The sequence below is a fragment of the Peromyscus maniculatus genome, chromosome 22 (genome assembly GCF_049852395.1).
Source record: "Peromyscus maniculatus bairdii isolate BWxNUB_F1_BW_parent chromosome 22, HU_Pman_BW_mat_3.1, whole genome shotgun sequence".
Taxonomy (NCBI): Eukaryota; Metazoa; Chordata; class Mammalia; order Rodentia; family Cricetidae; genus Peromyscus; species Peromyscus maniculatus.
Genome location: NC_134873.1, coordinates 53883650 through 53907293, shown reverse-complemented (window position 1 = coordinate 53907293; position 23644 = coordinate 53883650). Strand labels below are relative to the sequence as shown.

Sequence of the window (23644 nt, the reverse complement as noted above, 5' to 3'; positions counted from 1 at the left end):
AGGTTGTCAATAAATAGAAAAACTGAAAGTGAGTAGTTGTCTCAGCCACCCGATTCTGGCCACTGCCAGAGCATACTTAGCTTTCCAGCCTGGTGGGTTCTCCATGTGTGAACTAACTAACCACAGGTCAAAAATATTCAGGAAAAAAAAAAACTGCGCCTGTACTCAAAACATGACATTTTTCCTTGTCACTGTTCTCTAAACAATACAGTTAACAGCTATTCACATAGCACTTACATACATTGTGTTAGGTATTATGGGTAACTTACAGATAATTTAAAGTATCCAGGAAGAGCCAGGCATGGTGGCACACACCTCAAATCTCAGCACTTGGGAGGCAGAGGCAAGAGGATCAAGACCATCCCTGGGGAGCTGGGGATGGAGCTCCGTTGACGGAGTGCTTGCCTAGCATGCACAAGGCCCTGGGTTCGATCCTCATCACAGCATAAAACTGAGAGCGATGCCGCACACCTGTCATCCCAGAGTTTGGTAAATATAGGCAAGAGGATCGGAAGCCCAAGGTCATGCACGGCTACATAGAAAGTTGGAGGCTAGCCTGGGCTACACGAGCTCCTGTCTCAAAGAAACAACAATAAAGAGTATATAGAGAGATGTGCATAAGTTATAAACAAATATGTAATTGTGCATAAGAGCCTGGAACACCTATAGATTATGGAATGCATATAGGTCCTAGAACCAATACCAAGACAAGTTCTGTTCAGTGTGAAGGGAAAAACTCCCAAATTTTGGAGTTGTTATGAACTATAAATGCTAACAAGTAGAAGTTTCTAGAGGGGAAATCAAACCCTCATTAGGAAAGTGATTTGGCTCAGTTTACATGGTTTATTTACAAAGCAGTCAGAGTAAAGGGGGGCTTGATTTTTTTCTTCTCTTCTGAGTTTTATTGACAAGATTCAGAAGCAACAATGACTCTAAACAAAATGTCATCACACACCACTGTGAATGTATTTCCAAACACTATGTTGGGAACCCACAATTACACTTGGCCCTGGGGAAACCAAGCTGGTTCTTAAACATTAGGGGAAGTTCTTCTGGATACACTGCACAGAGGTAGGTCATCTTAGGCCTCAATTTTCACTAGTGTAAAATGGAAATAATACACGATTCCTTCCCAGGGCTGGTGTGAAGACTCAATGAAGTAATGCACATAAAAACCCTCAGCCAGAGCCTCACTGTGATGTCCCAAAGTTTACTGGACTGATAATGATCTCTATTCTTCCGTGTAAATTCATGTATAGTGACATGCATTCCCCACTAATCTTTCCATTGCTCGCCTTTAAAAAGCATTCTTTGGTTTTGAGCCCAGCCTGGATATTTTGAAGAAAGCATGGTCTCAATGCTAATGGACTGGCTGGCTTCCAGAAACTTTTTGTTGGAAACTCTCTCTTGCAACTGAATGCTAAATACGGATCTCAGGTGACCCTGATAAAACTACTCAAGAAGGCCAGTTTGACATCTTTCTTTCTCATGCCTGAAACTCCAGGGAGCTTCAAGGCCCCTTGGTAATGCCTAATAGTACACAAAGGACAACATGTACAATTCCCTCCAGGACTTCCAACCTTTCCAATATTATGCACAAGCCATCTGCTGAGAGTCACCTGGACAATGAGAATTTAAGGTCTCCAGGCTCCAGTTGCTGGAGTAGATTTGTGAATTTGATGAATGTGATCTATAAGGCATGCCCACCCGTTGCGTGGAAACTCGCTAAGTAAGCCCTGCTTCCAGAGCTTTGTCTCAGCCACGCAAGAGAGAGAATAAAGCTCTTACAAATGTACATTTCTGTCACAATTAAATAAGATTACATAATCTTGTGGTTAGATTATTGCCATATACTTTCTTCTGGTCGCTGAAGAACCACCTGGAATTGTGTCGATAAATAAAATGGGTGTGGAATTTTTTTTTTTTTTTTTACTAAACTATAAAAAATGTTTTTATAAGCTATTGGCTTTCAGGTCTTTGAAGTTGTTATTTACAGTGTATAGGAATCTAGCTGGGCAGTGGTGGCGCACGCCTTTAATCCCAGCACTTGGGAGGCAGAGGCAAGCGGATATCTGTGAGTTCAAGGCCAGCCTGGGCTACAGAATGAACTCCAGGACAGGCTCCAAAGCTACACAGAGAAACCCTGTCTGGTTGTGGGGGGCGGGAGAGGAATCTACCTAGACAGACATTTGTGGACAGATAAAACTTTAGCCTCAAGTCGTGCCCTTGGCTGTCTCTGTTAGTGTACAGAGAGGATGTATAGAATACCCACATTTCCTTTGATAACTTGTAACAGTCCTCATTTTAATAAAGCATTGAATGTCCCTGAATCAATGCCAAACATCATTAGCATAATCCAAAATTACATAACAACTGGAAAAGAGGGAACAATAAAATTTGATTCACCCAGATAACTATATACCCTCAAGAATTCCTTAGGTTCAAAAGTCACTGGGTGGATTATCAACAGACATTTGGTAACTGCCTTTTCTCACATGTAACAGAGAAAACAATATGAAGAGCCTATAAATTCTAATGGTCAGTATCTCCCTAAGAACTTAGTGTTAACTTTATGGGAGACATCCCATAATTAACTCATCACCTCCATATAGGCATTTTACATGTAAACTTTACATGTGTAGCTTTACAAGGTTCTTGGTGCTGGTTTTGGAGTCAGGCGTATCTGTGACTATGACCCCCTGACCTTCCCACCCACCTCCACACTCCTTTTCTTCCTCTTCCTACCAGCTTTCTTCCTGTTTCCTACTCACTATCTAAAGTTACTTCTAATTCAGATCGCAATGAATCACTTGTATTGTAAGAGTTCTAAAGATAATGAGAACAATATGCTAAGTGACAGAGAATAGAACAAACTTGTTTTTCATAAACATCATGACTTCTAACATGACGGAGCAGGCCTGAGATAAAAATATAAGCCAGAGTTCAAGCATTATCTGTATTAGTCACCATCTAGAGCAAAAAGAAGTTTCTCTGGTAAGAGATGTGTCAGATCTAAAGAGGACTCCAATTCCCCAACCTGGCAGATTTCTGATGGTTAGAAAAAAGCCAATGTTCCTCAGGAACTCTTGAAGTTTGTTCTCCTCTACCAAAAGAAGTCACCTCCTTTGTCATTGGCTGGCAGAAGGGACAAATGACTACCTGTGGTGCCTCTTAGCATACCAAAGCTCACGTTGGCCCCCAGGCTCCTTCAGTATCACAAGTACTTGTTACACACTTCAAAATCAATGCTAACATCCCAGCTTTTCTCACCTCCTTCTCTACCCTAAACTCCCTCTAGCTCACGGGCTTCCCTCCCCCAAGCCACTCACTCTTCTTCTAGCCCTGCTATTTTTGCTGTTTTCTTGCATATTTATTCTCTCTCTCTCTCTCTCTCTCTCTCTCTCTCTCTCTCTCTCTCTCTCTCTCTCTCTCTCTCCTTCTGCTCTGCTCTGTTCTGCTTGCTTCTCTCATGGCCATGTCCAGTCTGCTGGCCGAGTTCAGTCTACTTTTTCTCTCTCTGTTCTGGACTCTTCCAGATGCGTCTGTCTTTTCATCTTTAATACCTACAATTTAAAAAACAAAAACAAACAAAAAACCTTCCTCTTAACCATACTATGGAGCAGTCATGTCAATTTATACAGAATGAAACATGCACTAATCTATGGGTATAAAGATAAGAATTTACAGGGTAGTTTAACATGAGGTCCAGTTAGCAGAATAATGTATTATTATGTTCTCCCCCTGAGGCCTACCACATAGCTAGTCCCAGGGTTCAGGTAACAGTACCAGGTATGAGTTCTGTCAGGAAGAGTAGTTTTAACTCCAATTGTAAAGACATCCATTGGTTACTCACTTAACATCTGAGCCAGTGTCGCACCAGTGATTATATCTTACCAGACCAGTCATTAGTATAGTTTGCAGGGCTCACAGCTAGATAACATGACTGAATACTTTTCTACCCCAGCAGCATGCATAGCACACCCTAGCCCAGTGAAAGCTAGCCAGTAAGGGTAAAACTTCTAGGCCAGTACCAGTTAGATTTCTCCATGTCCTATGATTTAAATATATAGCATCCTCAGTAATAGGGTCTTATCATGAAGATCCAGAGAGTAACCAAGAGTAATGGCAGTAGCCTGTAATGTTTGTGGAGGGTCTACAGAACCCCACTGACCAACACCTCAAAGAAAGGCAACCTATACCCCGTACTGGGCTTTGAACTTAATAGCATTACACCACCACCACCACCCCCATTACAGGATAATTCCAACCGGTCAATATATAGAGAAAAAGAGACTCTGGAGTTCTCAGCACGAAATGGGACATCTATATCACACCTCCTCTCACCAAGGTTCAAGGATCATCATGGAAAAGGAGGCAGAAAGATTGTAAGAGCTAGCGGTAGTGGATGTCGGCAGTGAAACAGTATTTGCTGGACATGACAGAGCTGTTGTTCACATCAGCCCACAGTGGCTGTGAGTACACGCAAAAGCCCTGTGTGAGATCAAGCCATACAAACCCCAGCCTGGGTGAGGCGGGGCTCCCGAGTCCCACTCTGAGTTGAGAAGCTGTTGGCAAGAGATGGCTTCTGCGGAAAGGAGAGTGGGTTTTCTTCAGGGATGTGGCCCCTGGTTGAGGGAACACTTTCCAAACACACTCAGTGCAAGAGGAAGAGGGGGAAAGAGAGCTAGCTCGTAAAATTAGGAGGACGAAGCGATGGAGATGATACATATGTCCTCCAGAGGTTGGAGCAGGCAGCAGGATCGGAAAAACTGAGCCTTCCTGCCTCGAGAGAAAGACTCTTCTCTTTCCTTGGGGTAAATTATGTTCACCATTCAATGTATGTTATCAGACTTTTTAGGGTTATACAACTATAATCACAGAACCTGGCAAAGAATTCCTCCAAGGTAGGGGACTGGGATGCTTGAGTGATTAGTTACCAAGGAGAACCCAAAGAAGTAGGCAGATCTGTTTAACTAGAGAAAAAGTCGCTTCCATTTGAAGATGGCAATCATGGCTTGTGCAAACGAGCTGAAAATAATTTCCTGTAAGAGGAAGAAAATCTTAGAGGATCCAGAGGAGGACACAAGAGTAAACACAGAAAAAGAGACCACAGTGGGTTTGTCTGCTGGCTGGCTTCCTCTCATAAGGAACAGGCAGGGCTCAAATCAAAGCTATGTATTGTTTCTGTTGATAGATAACAAATTCCCACAAATACGGCAGCATAAACCAATGTCCACTTGAGTTCATAGTTCAGCTAGGCAGAAGTCCGGCCTGGGCTGGCTAGTGCTCCCTATATGGAATCATAAGGCTGATACTGAGATGGTGACCAATCTGAGTTTTCATCCGGAGAAAAACCTACAACCTGATTCCACGATTGCTCTTGCTGGCAGAATCCAGCTCCTCACAGCTGTAGGATAGGCCTGTCTTGCCTCGCTGTCATCCAGGGGCCACTCTCGGTTCCTAGACACCTCCATTGCTTGCCATGAGGCTCCCGCCATCTTTAAGACAGCAGGTCCTTCACCTGCTTCTAAGCTCTGACCTCCTCCATGTCTGATCTCTTGATCTCTTATCAGGTTTAAAGAGTTCCCAGCTTTAGGTCAGGTCCATCCGGGTAATTTCCATCTCAAGCCAACTGACGTGGAGACTTAGCTGCATCTGAAAAATCCTTCCACAGAACATAAGTAACATTTGGCTGAATACCTGGGAGGAAATGTGTACTCAGAAATCTGGGTTGCCCTCTTGGAATTCTATCTACCACGGGGAAAACCTGTAACCAGGGCTTGCGGTCTCACGCACAGCCACGGCTTGTGACCTCAGAAACACAGGGGCAAAGAACCAAAGCACTTAGCGAGAAATGGATCTTGGGCAAAGGTAGAACTCTGAAGTTCTAGATGCACAGGAAAGAAAAGGGGGAGGGATATATCTTTGTCTTCCACTCCATCATACCCAAGAATCAAGGGGGAGTTGATTGTCCCCATAAACCACACCAATATACAGAAAGCATACAGTAAAGATGTCTCCTATGGTCTCAGGAATTTGAATACTTGGTCCCCAGTTCATGGCACTGGTTGGGGAGGTCTGGCCTTGTTGGAGGGGGGCGTGTTACTGGAAGCGGGCTTTGAGAGTTCACAGCCTCCCAGCATTTCAAGTTCGTTCTCTCTGCTCAGTGTTTTTGGTTGAAGGTGTGAGCCTTCCACTCCTGTTCAGGCTGTCAAGCCTTTGCTCCACCCTCATGGGCTCCAAGGATCCAGAACTACAAGTTCAAAGAAACTCTTCGTTCCTTAAGTTTCTTTGGTCGTGGTGTTTTATTACAGCAATCGAAAAGTAACTAACACAGATGCTGAGTAGGTAACTGTTGAATAAAGGGATTTGCTGAGTAAATATTAGTTAAGTAAAAGAACTAAGGCCATTTCAAGGCAAACATTAGTAAGTGCTAGATTCATAAATCTCCAGTCAGCACATTCTATGCATCTTCTGCTTTCCTAAACTATCAGGACAATGGTCTCCTCTAAGGCTTCCCGCTGTTTCCCATCACAGCACACACTTCCCATCAGTGTGTCTCAGGGATCAGCTTGCAGCCTGCAGCAGGGATATAACACAGGAAAGGAGGGCCGGCTGCTGTGTGGTCACCTTCTGCCTGGACTTCAGCTCCGAGTCACCTTCCCTCCTGCATCACAATCAACCAGGCTGAGGCCCTCGGAGATAAGGAGAGGGAGACATCATATCATGTGAGCATCTCCCATGCGCCGGATCTGACATCAAAGCTCTTATTTAATTCTCAAAATAAACCCAGGAAATGAAGGAGGATTGTGTCACAGGAGGACACTTCAGTACAAGGATGGGATTTGACCCTGGATATTCCTGATTGCAAACTCTAAATTCTAAATGAATCGCATTCCATCTGTTGCTAACTGTTCACCTGCAATGATTTCATCTTGCACGCACTGTTTCTTAACAGGCTCTGTATGAATCCCGAGTTTACAGCTTTGCTAGTCCCTGCTAAGACACAGTGCCTCCAGCCACCAGCCCAGAACACTTTTATTCTTACTGTTGTCAAATTAATTTCCATCCACAGAATAAAGACCCAGTGAGACTATGGATGGTGTTCTAGGGAGGGTTTTGTATCTGTGCAATGCCCTCTGAATTCCAAGATAGTCTCATTTTCTTTGAGACAGCCTTGGCTCGGGCCTCCCTTGCCCAGTTACATCGCTCTCTACCCCAGACTCCTCAACGCCTGACACACTGTTCAGCCCCACGGATTTATGCTCACTTATCCTTGGGTGTTTACGGCCAGTTGTTTAAAGGGGGGAAATCCATGAAGAAGACAACTTCGCTGATGGAGAAATCACACCAGTACAAAGTCGTATGTCACTTGGCTGCAGGCTCTGTCTTCAAGCGTGCGCTACACTGTACGGGCGTTAGGGAAAATTAAGTGCGGAAAAACGTTACAACAGCCCAGGGACACTTCTACCTAAATTTTGTGATTACATTGTAAGTGCTCTCTGTCACAGATATCATAAACTGATTAAATCATTTCATGCCTGACCCCTACCGACTATGCTAAGTGAAGAGAGAGGGCTATTAATAACTCCCCATTCCTGACAGCTGCCCAGGGGCAAGGCAGCCTTTTGCAGCAGGAGAATGACTCCCCAGCTCACTTACTGAATGCTGAATATTGATTCATATTATGAGTGTTGTCAAACATGGAGTGCAGAGCTGCAGATCCGTGGTGGCAGGTCATCAGGAATAGCATTAGCGAATGTCAGGTCAGGAATCAAAGGCCCGCTGGACTCTTTAGGGATGAGATTTATCGATTCCATCAAACGTGAAAGAGATCAAGTATGTGTGGTGATGGAAATGGTCATGGCAGAATGAGGCTGAGCCCGCGTGGATGGGGACCTCCGGAGAGACGCATCACACAGGTGACCACGGAAGAAAACGCTGAAAATTGGAAAGCTCAGGACCAGGACAGCAGCAGCTTTGGGCCAGGATGGAGTTTAGGGCTAAACGTCAGATCATCGATGTGAAGGGGGTCAAAAGGGTGAGCGTACATACGTGGGTGCTGGCAGTCTACAGTTTTTCAAATATCCTAATGCAAAAGGACAGGGCTGTAACACAAATTGCTAAACAGTCTTATTAATTAAAAAAACAAACAAACAAACAAAACCGGAGCCAGATATTGGGGTGAAAGCTAAAACATCAGAGAAACAGAACAAGCCACAGCCAACCTCACCTCGCCAACTCCTCAGCTGATCCTGTTTCCACGAATCCTCAGACTGAAAGCCTCTGAGTCCTCACCACTGAGGGTCTCAGCTGAACTGCTGCTTAGCTCCTGTCTCCTCAGCCTTATAGACTGTTCTCTACCCACCATGTCACTTCATGGGATTAAAGGTGCACGTGCGTGCGTGCGTGCGTGCGTGCGTGCGTGCGTGCGTGTGTGTTTCCCTAGCAAAGACCTGAGATCTCAAGTGCTGGGATTAAAGACGTGTGCCACCACTGCCTGGCTCTGTTCCCAGTGTGGCCTTGAACTCACAGAGATCCAGATGGATCTCTCCCTCCCAAGTGATAGGATTAAGGGTGTGTGCTACCACTGTCTGGCCTCTATGTCTAATCTAGTGGCTGGCTCTGTCCTCTGATCTCCAGGTAAGTTTATTAGGGTACACAATATATTGGGGGACACCATAGGGCCAGATGCTGATGAATGTTACAGACAAGAGATAACTCTAGAAAAGATGCAGTTGGTCACCTTACTGACACCTTCTTTGGAAGGCCACCGGGATTATACCTTGTTTCTAGATTTTCATTATTTGAATTAATTTTTGAATCAAATATAATCATGCCAATCTAATTAACCTGTAAGGTCTCCATTAAAAGTATGACTTCATAAGCTCCTCCTCCTCTGCCATTGTCACAGTTAACAACAAAGACGGCTCTGACTAGAACTGGGACTCTGGGTTCCTTCCCATCCTTATTCCGCCACTGACGCTGTGACCTTTAGACAAGTCACAGCCTCCCTAAACTACGTCTGTACACTAGCTCCACAAACCGGTTTCACACGGAGGACCAGGAAGAGACGGCAAGTTCCAAGAGGCGGATTTATTACGACTCATTTTGATGCTTTTAATATCTAATAAAGCTCAGGACAGCCACTGGCTTTTTAACTGAATAAGAGATGAAACACGTGTCGAGGATGTAAAATGATTACAAAGTGGATGCTGCTTTTAACAATCGCTGGTATTTGCGAAGCTACCCAGTACTTGGTTCAGCACTGCTGGGGATGTCTGGGACTCACCTTGCTAAGGGAGGACTGCAGCGGCCCTTTCTTTCCTCTCCCTTTCTTCAGAGCGGGCCACAATGCCTTCTTTAATTTTGCCCATACTGTGATGGAGCCTTGCATCCTTCGCAAGGGAAAGCCAGTAGCCACTAAGTCCTAATTCTGTTTATTCTGTGTGGATAGGTAAATGTAAGCTGGTTGTGATCGAACACTTGAGTTTTTACTTTCCATAGAAAATTCGCTCTTTGCCCACGCCGGCATGTCCTCATTGATTGCCTTTTATTCACAAAGTGAACGGCAGAAAAGTAAACAAAACTATCCTCTAAAACAAAAAGAAAACCACGGCTCCTATTACATAGTCCTAGCAGTCTTAGAACTTCCTATGTAGACCAGGCTGGCCTTGAACTCACAGAGATCCTCCTGCCTCTGCCTCCTGAGCGACCACATCCAGCACACAATTATTCTTTTAAACATCACAAATAACCGAGGCTTGGATTACTTCAGCTCCTCCTGCCCTTTAAGTAAAAATGTTAAGGGAAGTATACCTTTTTTTCCTCTTTTCATCAGTCTTTCTGCATTTCCCTTTGTGGAGCAGGGAACTGGTACTGGGAACTTACAGCCCGCCCATCAAAGGGTCTCTGCAGCCTTGCTCTAAGTGGGCTGATGAGAGAAAATGAACAGGTTACTCAGCTGTTCTAAAATTAAAGATTGATATTTTTCCTCTGGTTCTATTAGCAGACCTTTAGGGACACGTTAGCACTGGATAATGGTTGCAGCAGTGTAAGCCACACGCTGGGATTTTTAACAGCAAGCCTGGCCACGGCAGCAAACAATGGCATCTCCCGGTAGCCAGTAACCTAATAAGGAAGCAGTCACAGCCTTAGGCAGTTTGACTGAACAGCAAGAGAAATCTGACTTCCAATGTACTGACTCCACTCTAAAGACAATGGCCTGCCTTAATTAACACTGTATTCATTTGTAACTCAATCAATTTAGAATTTCGTCCTCGAAGCATGGGCTCCACCAGCTTAAAAAGAAAAGGAAAAAGGAGCCTCTAGCAGCTGGAAATCCCCTTCCCTTTGTATACACAGGCACCTGGGAGCCAGCAACAGAGCAAATACCCTTGACATTAATGGCTGGGTTACCCAAACATTCAGGTAACCATTAAAACCAGCCCTTGAGATCATTTCTTTGACCATTTCTAGGCATAAGCATGGGATACTAAAATTAATTTTTTTTTCTTATATCCCTCTTTTTTGGAGGGGGCATTAAACTGAAAACATTAGCTCTGTTACGAGCATATCTGTTCAAATGAGCACTTCCCCCAGCGACCTGGCAGATTTTGTCTGAGAAGCTCATGGGATACCATAAAGCTCATTGACATCTTGCTCCCCTCAGTCTTTGCTTTGCCCACTGCCCGTCATCTTCGGAACAGAAATGACAATACTGCAAATTATAACTCCACTCAACATGGATTTTCATTTCTAAATATCAGTCAACAAATAATGAAAATTAAGTTGGGTGGTGGTGGCCCACGTCTTTAATCCCGGCACTTGGGAGGCAGAGGCAGGCGAATCTCTGAGTCTACAGAGTGAGTTCTAGGACAGCCAGGGCTACACAGAGAAACCCTGTCTTGAGAAAGCAAAAACAAAACCAAACAAACAAACAAAAAAATTAAAACAAACAAATAATGAAAATTAATGTGATAAGTCACTACATTAAAGCAGTATTCTGAATTCTCACAAATGATGCTATAACTTCATGAGAAATACATGATTCTACATTTAACCAACTATGTTGTATAACTATTTTTAACTATATGAAATACTTAACCCAATAGTCTGCCCAGAAACTGTATTCTGAAATTTTATGCACCAAAAATAACAGGCCTTATAAGAAAAATAGGATCGGGTCAGACCACCCAAAAGTTCCTCACCACTGAGACTAGAGAAGAGGCTCAGTAGTTAAGGGTACTTGTTGGTCTTGCAGAGGACCCAGGTTCTAGTCCCAGCACCCACATAGAGACTCACAACATCTGTAACTCCAATTCACCATCTTCTGGCCTCCACAGGCACTGCACACACATGCTCCACAGACATTCATGCAGGCAAAAGCATCCATACACATAAAAATAATAATAAATAGAGATTTTTTTTAAAAAAGGTTTTCAACAGAACACTAAAAAAAAAAAAACAATTCCATTGAGAATACTACCATAAGCATCTCTACTGGTACCTACACTAGGCCTCCCATCTCCATTGGTACCTACACTGAGCCTTGTATCTCCATTGGTACCTGCGCTGGGCCTCACATCTCCACTGGTACTTGCTCTGGGCCTTGCATCTCTGCTGGTACCTACATTAGGCCTCCCATCTCTACTGATACCTACGCTGAGCCTCACATCTCCACTGGTACCTACGCTGAGCCTTGCATCTCTGCCGGTGTTGGTACTTACCCTGGGCATCACATCTTCATTGGTACTTATACCTCCACCTCAGTTCTGTCAGCCTTGGACCCTGAGCTCATCCTTCCTCCTGGACGTGTGCGGGTCCTGAAAGGCCTTTGCCTCCTTACTAAAGCTAAAAGCATAACTCATCAGAACACAGCCTTCTTCATGGATCCATTGTTTTGATTCAGAAAAAATGTCTCTGCAGCCTCTTCATCTGCACGCTCAGATACACAAGAGGGCTTATTATATATACTAGGAGCAACAGAGGCTCTTAAAGCCATTAAATGAGCCACTGCTTCCAGCGGAAGAATACACTTGAACAAGCATTCACCTTTTCCCTCGGAGTCTTCAGAAGTTTAAGGTTTAAACCGGGAAACGTTTGCCCCAATTGCTGCTGAGTATTTATCAGAAAATCACTTGTAAGCAAACAGCATTTTGACATCTTAAGATAGACACAGTAGTGTGCAGCTGTAGTCCCAGTTACCCAGAGGCCAAAGCAGGAGGACGGCTTGAGCCCAGCAGTTCCCTGGACGACAGTGAGATGCTTATCTTACATATGTCTGTGCATACATACATACATACGCATGTATAAGTATAAGCCACACGTGTCATTCTTATTTACTAACTAATAAAAACTGGTTTCTCTGTTGCAGATAGAAAGCTTGGTTTTGAAGTGCTGGATGAGGTTAGGGAGAGCAGAAGGCAGATCCATAGTCTCATCAGCTGACTGATGGTTTTCTGTCTCATACCCACTCACCAGATGAAGCCAGGCAGGGATTCCTTCTGCCTGGTCCTTACTTGATGTCTCTCTTAACTGCTCCCTAGAGACAACAGTCTTTCTGGTCTATCTGAACACCAACCCACCCACCCCCCACCCCCCCCACCCCCCCACCCCCCCACCCCACTCCCCACCCTCCCACCCCACTCCCCACCCCCCCACCCCACCCCCCACCCCCCCACCCCACCCCCCACCCCCCCACCCCACTCCCCACCCCCCACTCCCACCCCCCGCCTCCAGGCCTCATGACTGATCCTCCCTCTGCCAGAGACTTCCTCCTACTTTCTTGCTCCCTCCTCTGACCTTGACATATGACAAGTGCATTTCGTTTTTATGAAATGCTTTCATTGCTAGTCTAGATCTGTGTGTGCTGGTGAGGGTAGGGAGTGGGAGATGGGACTTGAAGGGAGGTCTCTGTTGTCACTTTATTATGTTATTTGACTCTGTAACCTACAAATACCTAGTAGTATTTATGCCTGGCAATAGTTTAGTAAACATCAGTTTGGGATTTTTCTAGTTGTTTTTTAAAAACTAATTAAACTAATACCTCAAATACAAAGTTGTACACAATCATAAGGCACCATATGATGTTTTGATACATGTATATGCTGTATAATATTTTTCTTTTTTAAGATTAAAAATCTTTTTTAATTATGTACATGTGCATGTCTGTCTGTGGTATGGCATGTGAACGCTGGTGTCTGTAGGCCAGACTGGTGGGATCTCCCTGGACCTGTAGTTACAGGTGGTTGTGAGCTGCCTGGCTCAGATATCTGGAAGAGCAGTATGTGCTCCTCATCACTGGACCATCTCTCAGCTCCTGCCCCTCCCCATCTCTGTCTCTGCTGGCCTTCCTTCCTCCATGATTTGTTTACTTTTGTTTTTAGTGATGTTAGGGACTGAACCCAGGGCCTTGAGTCTGGTAGGCAGGCGCTCCACCACTGAGTCAAATCCCTAGCCTTTGTATACTCTTTAAATCAGATTGAATGTACCTCTTTCCTCATCTTATCTTTACGATGAAAACATTTAAACTCTATTCTTATAGCTTTTGAAACACATAATACATGACCATAATGTATAATTATTCTACTGTTCAATAGCACACCAGAACTTCTGATTCTGTTCAAGCTATAAGTTAGTTATAACATAGTATTGATTAACCTCTCCTCACTCTTCCCTAGCCACAAATATTCTTATTTTAGATTTTCCAGTTGATTTGAAGAGACTCATATGAAAAAGTAATGTTCATAATGACCACACTGTACTTGATGAATAACTCCAAACAATTAGAAAGAAATCAGGGGCCTCCTTAATGCAGAAGACTGATTGCAATGACCTCGGCACTCGGGAGAGACAGGTTTGAACCAGTTGTATTTATATGCCTACTTTGAGTAGATTTTTTGAAGCAATAGTCTTGGTTGAAAAATACAGATTTGAAATCTACAGTACGTTATCATTATAGTACATTATGGTTAAACAGTAAAAATTTAGTTGTGTAGCAAGATATTAAATTACATACAGAGGTTGGCTGTATTCAAATGGCAAGTTCAAGGATATAATGACAGAGAAAAACCTTTTTATTGTAACAAAGGAGAAAAAATAGAGATGAATTTTACAAGAAATGTGCAAAACTGGTATGAGGAATGTGTTTGCTTTTCCAATGGTCCTGGCAACCTCCAGAGTGGGGCAGGACAAATGGAAAGACCTTTCTATCTACGGTAAAATGGTTCCATATCATAGCGATGTTCGTTCTCCCTAATTAATTTACAAACCCAGTACAATCTTAATAAGTACAAGAACAGCTTCTTTAGAAATTACAGCTTTCATTTTTTGAGATTATAATTACATCATTTATCCCTTCTCTTTCCTCGATCCAAACTCTCCCATGTACCTCTCTGCCCCTTGCTCTTTCAAATGCATGGTTATCACACTCTGTTGGCCATTGTTGTGGTTCATATGTGTCTTAGCTGAGTAGGACTATTGGTTGCCCCCTTCCTTTGGAAGCTTGCATGGTGCCTCTGGTACTGTAGGAGCTAGTCCTCAGGGAAGATCCAGCTTGGGTCCTCTAGGTCCTGTGTCCAAAGTGCCATCATCAAGTTAACCATTGTCAACATCACCAATAACAGAACAAACCAAAATTATGAATCTCCTGATATAATGTACTGATGAAGACATCATCACCTTTGCTAAACCTGCCAACAGGGCAAGACTTAAATTCAACCATGGGGAAATAGAAGACAAAACCAGACTAAAGATCATTCAAAAATATCAAGGTCAAGTTCAACACAGGGCTAGAGAGATGGCTCAGCTGGCAAAGTACTTACTGTGCGAACAGGAGGAACTGAGTTCGGAGTACCAAGACCACATAAATAAGAAGTTGGGCATAGCGGTGTGCGTCTCCAACCCCTGTACTGGGGAGGTGGAGACAGGAGGAACCCTGGGTTTGCTGGTCAACGTGCCTGGCTGATTGGTGAGCTTTAGTGAAAGACCCATGTCAAAAAAAACAAAAAACGAAAAACTGTGAAGATCAATAGAGGAAGACACCCAATGTCAGCTGCTCTGATTTTCACCCACCTGCATGCGTGTGTGCGCGTGCGTGCGTGCGTGCGTGTATGTAAAAATGGCTGGCCATTATTTTCCAGGAGGAGGCTACCACAAACAGTGGTCATTTTCCAATGAAAAGACTCAGGATTAAACTGGCTGATAACTGCAACTCTGGACCAATCTAACCCCAGGAAAAGGAAAGCTATCAGAATATACTGAGGATATTGGTCATGTTAGTGCAGAAACGAGAAGCAGAGGGAGGGAAGGAGGGAGGGAAGGGGGGAGGGAGGGAGGGAGGGAAGGAGGGAGGGAGGGAGGGAGGGAAGAGGGAGGGACAGGGTGGGGGGAGAAAGGAAGGAAGGAAGGAAGCAAAGTGAGGACTCAAGAGACCAAATGAAGCTGGGAATTGGTGGTGTACACCTTTAATCCCAGCACTTGGGAGGCAGAGGCAGGTGGATCTCTTTGAGTTCGAAGCCAGCCTAGTCTACAAAGCGAGATCCAGGACAGGCAGAGAAACCTTGTGTCAAAAAACAAAACAAAACAAAAACTACAAAAACACAAAGACAGAGAGAGACCAAGTGAGTACACAGAGAATCAAATGTCCACTATGAAGGCTCTTTGTGTAGAATAAACCAGGTTATCAGTGAGACACTAAACCAGTCCCAAGTACTCTGAGACAGCAATATAATGAGTCACCATTGGCCCACTTTGACAGGGAAATTCTGACTTCCACCTGTGGTCTTTGCCTGTAGTCAATTGAATTAAACCGTGTCCAGTTTGGTGTGATAGTGTGGTCCTTCCATATCAGACGTGGAGGGAGATGAGCTTGCTTTCATTTTTTTCTTTTTTACTGGTTTTTAATTTATTTCTTCATTTTTTCTGAAGTTTTTCCATCTCATGCTTCATTTCCTTCAATTGAATCATCACAATTTCCTTGGTTTTTAATTTTGTTTAATTAACTAACTCCATTTTAAATTATGTATTATTTATCTACTTATTGTGCTGCCAAAAACAAAGCTCAGAGTCCCTCCAAGCTGGACAAGCTCTGTGGGTCTGCAGCCCTTCATGAAATTTGGTGGCTTTGGTTGGTTAATTGATTGGTTAATTGGTTGGTCGGTTGTTTATTTATAGTTTGAATTAGTAACTAAATCTTTCTTTTTTTCTCCATTCTAAATCACCTTTCCAAGTTGATTCTGTTAACTTAAAAAAAAATACTATTCCTCTTTAATGAAGCTGTACTTTTCTAAGGCCAGATTTATTCAAGATTCATGTTGCAGAGGGCCAGAGCAGAGTTCAGTTATTAGGACTTCTAGCAGGACATAAAATTGAGGACGTTCTCTGAACTTCCTTCTCTCTGCCACATGAATTTAGCATGGTGGGGCTGCCTTTGACACAGTCTCTCCTTGACTACAGCTTCCTGAGAGCCAGCTTGCTACAGCCCAATGCACCAGCCTTTCCAGACTTGGTAAGGGCAATAATTATGATCTCTTAGGTACTTGTACATTTTAACTTTGATCAACAAACACCTTTTTAGTTTTTTTCTTCAAATTAAAAAAAAAATTCCTGTTGATTTATGTGCATGCATTTGCATGTCTGTACATGTCCACCAGTTGTGTGGAGGTACCTGCAGGGGACAGGAGAGAGTGTTGGATCCCCTGGAACTAGAGTTGGGAGCCACTGGATGTATGCTGAGAACTAAATGCAGGTCCTCTGCAAGAGCAGCAAATCCCCCTTTCACTGTTGGGCCACTTTTCCATTAAATATTATTATTATTATCCAATCATTAAATATTATTAAGTGAACAAAATAATGGTTTTAATGACTTTCATATATGCACATCATTATATTTTGTACTTCTATCACCTTATCCTGCTCCCCTTTTCTCAATAATTACCCCTTATGATTTCATGTTTTACACACACACACACACACACACACACACACACACACACACACGCTCACACCTAGATTCAATTATCCTCTTTTGCTCCCCACCCCTCCCTTTAGACCCTCTCTTCTCAAAATGTTCTATCACATATATGTATACAAAGACAAATCTGTCTTAAATCCAGATGTTACATATGCTGAGAAGATATGACATGTATCATTCTAAGTCTGGCTTCTTTCACTTAACAAGATGATCTCCAGTTCTATCAAGTTCCCTGCCAATGACAGGATTTATTTTAATTTTACAGTGGAATAAAACTCCATTATGCATACACACCAAATTTTCTTTATCCATCTGTTGATGGACATCTAAGTTCACTCCATTTCTTAGCGCTTACGAACAACACTGCAATAAACATGTCTGCTCAAATGCTTCTGTGATGTGCTGACGTAGACTCTTTTGAGCATATACTTGGAATGTATTTAGTTCTATTTTTACTTGTCTGAGGAATCTCTATACTGATTTTTATAGTGACTGGACTGGTTTACATTCCTATCTACACTGGGAATGTAAACATCTTTGCCAGCAGTTCATCAAAACATCTTATTATTCCAGGATGTTGACACTGAAAAATCAAATAGTCTGTCTCCACACTACAAGTAGTATTTTGAAATGACTAATTAATCAAAATGTTGTTAAGATGGCATTACACCAGCAGAGAGTTGTAGTCAGAAGATGTGTGAACACACACACTGTCCACAGGCCTGTAGGACAGCTCTCTAAGGAACAGAAATATTTCTGATCTACACATAGGACATTCAACTTGGTTGGATAGTTCCTAAAAATGTCTTTTCCTTCTGTCTTGGTTTCCTTTAAAGTTGCTTGGCAACATCCCCCGACAAAAGCAACCTCAAGGAGAAAGGGTCTGTTTGGCCGACAGGTCCAGGTCACAGACCATGATGGCAGGGAAGTCACAGCTGGTCACATGACATCCACAATCTGAAGCAACAAGCACAGACGGCAAGCAGTGCCCAGCTCAGCTCAGCTCACTTTCTCCTCTGCATTCAAGCCAGGGCCAAGCTCATGAAATGGTACCACCCACATTCAGGATGGGTCTTCCCACCTCACAAGCAGCCCCTGCCAAAGCCTCATTGAGACCCCTTCCCAGGTGATTCTGCACTGCGTCCAGTTCTTTCTAGTGTTTAAATTCCTCTAGAAGATAACTTAGAACAATGCCATGGCATTATACACAAGGCAAATCAACGAGGGCATGACAATTGGTTTTTGCATGTACTCATTTTCCTAAAAAGAACCTACATGTAACATAGGAAATATAAGGACAGACAGCACCACGAAACTCCAGGGCTTCTTAAAATTGCTACGACGTGGGATATCTGAAATGAGAGATTCAGATTTTCACTAAGGGGTTTTACAATGTTACTATTTTATTTTGCATCCCCTCATGAGGAGGGGAAAGTCCTGTGTTAAAAGGGCAGAGCACTCGAACCAAAATACTGGCTCATGTGAGTAAGAAGGCTACAGACTCTGATAAAGCTCTCGATCGATGTCAGCTCTCTTTCCCACCCCAATGACGGTTCCCGAATCCACATCAGATCCCGAATCCACATCAGAACAGCAGTGGTCACTGTGGGCTGCCAGCCAGGACATTCAAAGACCCCGAGAACAGCTGGATTTTACAAAGAAACCCTTTCTAGCTGAGTGTGCAGTCTGAAGTTATTCCATGGCACATTAAACAGGGCAATTTAAAAAAAAAAAAAGGAAAACCACATAAAACTCTGTGTAAGTAAAGACATCCTATCCCTATAGTATATTTCTGTTCAGAGCTCACTACGACCCTATTGTATTGGAACCAAATATTTAAAGGAGATGTTCAGAACTGCCCTTAATTCTTAACTGTAGAGACAGAGTGGGATAAAAACTATTAAAGTTCCTTGAAATAATTTTCGGAAGAACAGATCTGTTCTAAGAGTATCCTCCAAAGAGAAAAGAATTCTCATCAGATTTTCCTGTGATGAGAAAATGAGATTTCCATAGGACACATACTTAAAACAAAACAAAAACAGTCTCTTTTCTTCATGCTAACATAGAAAGATGTATTTAGCTCCTAGCAAGTTCGTATGGACAGTGAAGAAGAGCTTGTCATCATTTCCTGCTCTAATACTGACACCCTAATGCCACCATAATAATCCTTTTTACAATTAACTTAGATTTTATTCATTTACTGTGTATGTGTGTATGTGAGTGGAATGCACACACGTGTGTGTAGGACCGTGGCACACCTGTGGAGGACAGGGCACAGCTATCAAGAGGGAACCAGTTCTTTCACTCCACCCAATGGGTGGATGTGAGGCACCAAACTCCAGTTCTCAGCCGTGCCAGCGAGGGCGGTGCCCAGCAAAGCCGTCTCACCAACCCAGAGACATTACTAAAAAGAACCTTGGAGAAATGGAAAAATCATTACAGTTTATAATAAATAATGGACACATTTAATACTTTTCATTCATTAAAATGTCATACTAATCTGAAAAACAGAATTTAAGTAATTTCTTAAAATATATCAGATAATATTTTTCTTTCCTTTTTCCTAATATCTAAGGCAAGAGCCTGGAAGAGACATGCCCACCAAGACCACAAAAAATGTGAAATCCATTCGTCAAGTGTTCAGATTTAGCAATCGTGGTACTATATGTGCTTTGTCCCTTTAAGAACCTTAAAATCTGAAACCACATGACTGAATGCGGACAAGGTATCAGGCTGTTGGAATCACTCACACCAACACATCATCTGTGATTTTTTTTTTTTAGATAAGATGTCAACAATGTAGCTAATCTTCACGGTTAAACAATGCTTTTAGATGTGCTTTAAGAGCTAAAAGGAGTATCTAAAAATTATTTCAAATGCTGAGGCCATTAGTAGACTAACACATTTTTCAACAATATAATTAAATATTTCTAAGTCGTCTCAAAGTCACATAGTGGTCGATTTTTGTGTTTTGTTTTCAAAGCGTCGTGTTTGTTACTGATATGCTATCTAACAGATAATACAGTCTGGAGTTTTCTTTGTTTATTAACAAGCCCTTGTAATTAACTTGCTTTTAAATCATAAGTATGATACTATTTTAATTTCCCTCACACTCTCTACCCTATCATTTGAAATCACATTAAGCTGACTCGGAGAAGGCCACCTGGTGTAATACTCTGACATTGAAGTGAGCTGTTCTGGTATGCAGGAAATACTGACAGTCCTCGGTGCTGAAATCCATTTCTCCAACTGATGACAGAACCGGGGGAAATTAATTTTTGCTATTCATAAATAGCTGACAGGTTTAATGTAAATGTTTTGAAAAAGGCCTCTGCCTATGCTGCACATACATTACACATGCCGTACTGCACTGGAGTCTCGCGTGTGAAGCCCATTTGGATTTCGAGATCGCTACAGCTCAAACTGTTGAGATTTCCCAAACTACTCACAGATTACCATTTTCACCACGTACATGTAAATAGCAACAGAGGTCCCCATGAAACCTTTCAGTCGCTGGGGGGGTGGGGTGGATGACAGCAATCTGACACTTAGGACAAATTTTGTGGCTAAGAATACTATGAAAACACTGGTGAACCTGACTAGTCACTAGTCAGCTGTCTCCTGTGGTCAGAGCTGGAGAGTTTACCCCAAGTGGCCTTGCTGTATGTAATGGCCAGGAGATTGCTGCAGAATGGCCGCCACCCCAGCCCCTACAAATAACTGGGATTCTTTTCAAAGCTGAACATGGATTCATCCCTAGAGCAGCATTCACTGTCTTGGAAATGCATGTGAACACACTCGTTCAGGTAAAAATGGGTAAATAAAACCCCTACTCAGGTTCAACCAACTTTATGCAATAGATATATTAATAAAACACAGGGTATATTAATAAATAGATAAATAGATATATTAATAAACACAGAGTAGTGCATGCCTTCTTTAATCCCAGCACTCAGGAGGCAGAGGCAGGCAGATCTCTGGGAGTTCGAGGTCAAGCCTGATCTACAGAGCGAGTTCCAGGACAGGCCCCAGAGCTACACAGAGAAACCTGTCTCAAACAATATTAAATAAATAAATAAGTAAATAAATAATAAAAAGTTAAAAACATGGGAAATTTTTCATTTAAATCAGTTCTCTAAGAACATCAAGATTTGGAGCTCACTGCCCTGGGACTGAGAGTTGGAAGGAAATGGGCAGGATATAACAGGTATGAGGCTGCTTCTTGGCAATAAAATGTTCCAAAATTGCTCCTAAAACTGTTCTGAAATGGGTTATTCCACCCTATGAACATATTAGGAATGACTAAATTATATACTCTAAAGAGATGAATTGTATGGCTTATGAGTTATACCCTAACAACACTTTATTTTTAAAAAGATGTGGGAGCATTCAAGAGGATCAACTTTCCGCATCATTTTCATTGGGTTAAGGGATACCGAGACAGCTAGGAAGATTTTATTTCTGGGTATGTCTCTGAGGCTGTTTCCAGAAGGGATCAGCATCTGAACTGGGGGACTGAGGGAGGTCGCCCTCACATGTGTAGATGGGTATCATCCCATCCCACCTGAACAACAACAACAAACACGGAGAAAGGGAACAGTCGATGCTCTGAGCTGAGACACCCGTCCTCTCTTTCTCCCCACCATCGGAGCTCCTAGTTCTCACACCTTCATATTCAACTGGGACTTAGAGCATTCCCCCACCCCACCCCACCCCCACCACGCCCTCCCCTGCACTCGCAGATCTGGGGCCTAAGAAGTGAGACTGAAACGGAACTACTGGGTTTCCTGAGCCTCCTGCTCATAGACGGCAGATCTGAAGGGTGTTAGCCAACCCTTCGAAACTATTCTCTTTCCATCCAAATACCTATATCCACATTATATACTATATAGAGATAGGTAGGTAGATAGATGATAGATTGATAGATAGAAGATGATTGATAGATAGATAGATAGATAGATAAATAGATAGATAGATAGATAGATAGATAGATAGATAGATAGACAGAAGATCGATAGATAGATAGATAAACAGATAGACAGATAGCTAGATAGACAGATAGAAGATAGATAGATAGATAGATAGATAGATAGATAGATAGATAGATTGATAGATAGATAGATAGATATCCCATGACTTCTGGCTCTCTGGAGAACCCAAATTAATAAGCTTTTCCATCTATAAATATTTTAAAAAATAGAATACTACCTGGGAATGGACTTGGCATTACACCTTTTCAAAAGCAGTAATTACTAAAGTTATAAGACTATTTGCATTTATATTTAATGTACCAAGTCAAAATTTCACTTTGAAACGCTGAGGTGAGCCATATCATTTCAAACAACAGACATGGGGGTTTGAAAGAGCCAGGTTTGAACCTGAACTCTCCTCACCTCAGACAAGTGAATTTTCTTTTCTCAACCTTAGTACCTCATTTATAAAATGAATACATTATTCTCACCTAATAAGATGACAATGACTGCATGACATAGGAAGGGCGAAAGCACCTTTACTCAAAAAATGGGAGCAACTAGACTTTCTTCCATGAACGTATGCAGCAATCTTTCCAAAAGGAGAGCATTATTCTGTTTATTTGGGAGAACTCTCTAATGATTTCAACTGGATTTCCACCATCAGCAAGCTAAATGTGGACAGTTTTAAAATAATAATAATCTTTTGGGTCATCTAACCTGTACTGTATAAGTGTCTGAAAATGCTCCCAACATTACTAGGATTTCTATATTAAAGTATGCTAAATATCATAATCTCACTTATACTCACACAAAGTAAAAGGGTTTAAATGAATATTTAATGAAAATAACACAAAGGGATTCTTAATAAGCTAAATTGGTTATTTTATTATGATACTTTGTACTCATGCAGAGGCTCTTAAACTGCTTAAATTAAAAATATCTCGGGAGACATAATGTCTATTGTCTAAAAGACAGGTGTGAAAAAAACCATTCACTCATCGAACCATTCCAGACATTGCTGGATTCCAAGCATTGTGCTGACCTGAGGGACTGATGCTGACTAGGACTCGGTCTTTGCCCATCAGGAGTCCCAGTCTGTTGTAACACACAGATAAGGAGGCAAACAATTCCAACTAGATGAGAAAAGAATTCGTGGGGATATACATGCTATTCTCAGAGTGTAAAATAAAAGAGGGCTAACTGCAAAAGTAAAGAATTCTTTTGTTCTATGAAAAGTGGGTGACAGAAGAGTGAATTGTCAAGCCTTGGTGACTAGTTCATTTCTTTCAAGACACACACACACACACACACACACACACACACACACACACACACAGCCAGACATGGAATAAGAAAGAAAGAAAAGATATGCAAAAATAGAGAAAGGTAAAACCCAGAGACAAAAGGTAGATGGGATAATTTAAGAAAAGCTGGCTAGAAACAAGCCAAGCTAAGGCCAGGCATTTATAAGAAGGAATAAGCCTCTGTGTGACTTATTTGGGAGCTGGATGGTGGGGCCCCCCAAAGAGCAAAGAGCCAAAAGAGTAAAACAACAACAACAACAACAACAACAAATCTCTGTCTTTTAAATCTTCATGCTTAAGTCTACCTTAAAATCACTTTAATAGGATTTCCAATTCACCTTCATGAATAGCCTAGTCCTGAACTTCATAGACCAAAGCCATGAATACTGGTT

General features: G+C 42.4%; 1 protein-coding gene across 4 annotated transcripts in view; it reads right to left on the bottom strand.

The window, feature by feature from the left end:
• Positions 1-23644, bottom strand: part of Camkmt (calmodulin-lysine N-methyltransferase) — a 371202-nt gene that overhangs the window by 198702 nt on the left and 148856 nt on the right. The window lies entirely within an intron of this gene.